We start from the raw sequence: 2,701 nt of genomic DNA, 5'->3' as shown, positions 1-2,701 counted from the left end.
CCCCTCCCAACCCAAAAAAAAATAGTTTAACATATGTCAAATTCCAATATAACTTAACATTAGGAAACATAAAATTCATAACCATATTCAACAACAAAATTCTACTTTAATTGCATCACTCATTATATGCCAAGTTTTGTTAATGACTCAATATTTTTAATATTAGGAGGTGTGGATTCAAAAACTAGAATAATAAAAAACAAATAAACAATAAAATATAAGCAATTACATGGAATCACAAGAAGTAAATGTAGAGAAATAAAATATAAATAATGTACAAAGAAAAATATATTTTAAAACTTAAAAAGAAATTAAAAAGTAAAAAAAATCAAAAAAAAAATAAAATAATTGAAATAAAAAGTTATAAAAGAAAATAAATTAAAATAAAGACAAAAAGAAAAGAAATTAAAAAGCAACCTTGTAATTACACAGTGTAATTACCACCAATTCTCTTCTCTCCCTTGAAAATTGGAGTGTGTAACTACACCCTTCCAATTACACCCAATTACATGCTGACCAAGTAATTACTAGGCCAAACTGTGTAATTACATCCAATTACACCCAAATCCAATTCCTAAATGACTTTCCAAACAGTCTGGTAGAGATAATTACAGGTAATCCTTCATGTGGGTTAGTAATCCGAAAAATATGATAATTGTATTAGAGGCGGATTTAGAATTTCTAGAATATGGGTGCATCCAGGGCCGGAGCTAGAGCTTCTGATGCGTGTTCTGCCGAACCCTGTAGGTTTGTCCAAACTCAATATATATTTGCCTTTAAAATTTCATTGAATATGTACATATTATTAATTTAGAACCCAGTAACTTAGAAAGAATAGAATTCTGAACCCATTAACTTCAAATACTGGCTCCGCCTCTGAGTGCATCATTAAAGAAATGAGAAAAAAAGAAAGCATTAAGTTGGAATCGATCCCTATTCGGGCAAATAGCTCAGCAATCAACCAAGTCTATCATTCAGCCTTATAGGAGCATATGGGCAAGCAAATAATATCTAGAAAATATGTACGTAAAATATTTAATTTGGCGGAAAGACCATGAGTTCATGCTTCCATGATTTGAAGGGTATATCCACCCATTCAATTATTTATATGCAACAAGTTAAAATATACTAATAATGTAAAAATTCGGTGAGTTATTAGAAAATATAAGTTACTGTAAATCCTTAGGCAGCCATGACTGAACAGTGGTTTGGCAGTAAGGTTTGCATGCATGCCAAGTATGCCAAACTATAATTGAAATTCCAATGCTATTTGCAGTCTACATTCTTGACTGTTTGACGTCCAGGTCCAGCATATCTCAGTCCTCCTCAGAGCTACTAATTAAGTCCCCACCTTGATTGTCTCTTATAATAGACATGTTATTTTCATGTAAGTTTAATTTTGTCATTTGCAATATTATATAAACAGCTACGAATAGCCAGTACTTTTGGAGATAAGAATATTATTTTTAGAGTACGTAGATCAGTAGATGTTTCCACAAACATAAACCTAATATTTCAAATGCGTGCCTGAACTTTTGGTTAGAGTAAACCAAATCATCATAAGGAAAAACAACATTATTTGTCAATTTGTGTGAATATTTAATTGAAAAACCTATTTACCATAACAGGTCCCTGTCTTCGTTTTGTCTAGATCAGGCAACTGGGCCGGGTCAACTAACTTAACCCATAAACATGGCCCATAAATTAGGCCTACGACCAACCACGGGATTGTGTATGGGCCTGGGCCATACAATAATTTATATGGGGAGAAATTCAAAAATAGCCATATTTACAAGTGGTCGTTCAAAAATAGCCCAGTTTCAAAAGTAATCGAAATTTAGCCACTTTTTATGTAAAGATAAATCTGAGCGAAAACACTATTCAAAACCCGAAAAATACGCCAGTATATTATGCTGGAGTTCCAGCATAAGTATACTTGAACTCCAGCATATTATACTGGAGTTCCAGGATAAGTATGCTGGAACTCCAGCATAATATGATGGAGTTCCAGCATAAGTAAACTAGAACTCCAGCATAATATACTGGAGTTCCAGCAACGTATATCGGTCCAGTATAATATGCTGGAAGTTCATACACAAGTGCTCGAATCTCCAGTATATTATGCTGGAACTTTCCGTGTGTTAGAGTTCCAGCATAATATGCTGGAAGTTCATACACAGGTGCACCGAACTCCAGTATATTATGCTGGACCGGTCTCTGTTGCAGCAAAATAGTGGCTATTTTTCATTGACTTGGTAAACGCTGGCTATTTTTGAATGATCAGTCCGAAAACTGGCTAGATCGTGCTATTTTTACCCTTATGTGTCCGGCCGATTGGGGGGCTAACCAGTAGAAATGATACTAGATAACCACTCTAGTGGGCTAGTATTTGGGAATTAACCAGTATGTCCTGAATTTCTATTTTTCAGGATAAAAATATCCTGAATTATATTATCCTGAAGTTAAGATCTTTAGTTTGAAATTTTAAGATAAAATAAGTACTGGCTAATCTTTAAATAGCATCCATAAGAATGACTATTTGTGCACTTGCACGACTAACTGTTTTGGTTGAGCCGAGCAGGTCTTTGGTTAATTAATGGGTCATTAAACATAGTCTTTTGATTGAGTTTTTTTTTTTCGTATACTCCCACTGTCCCAAACTAAGTGATATTTTTTGCTTTCCGAGATTCAAGTTTTTTAT

Source organism: Nicotiana attenuata, unplaced genomic scaffold (assembly GCF_001879085.1).
Source record: "Nicotiana attenuata strain UT unplaced genomic scaffold, NIATTr2, whole genome shotgun sequence".
Taxonomy (NCBI): domain Eukaryota; kingdom Viridiplantae; phylum Streptophyta; class Magnoliopsida; order Solanales; family Solanaceae; genus Nicotiana; species Nicotiana attenuata.
The sequence above is the reverse complement of the archived record's forward strand: the minus strand, read 5'-3'. Positions refer to the sequence as shown.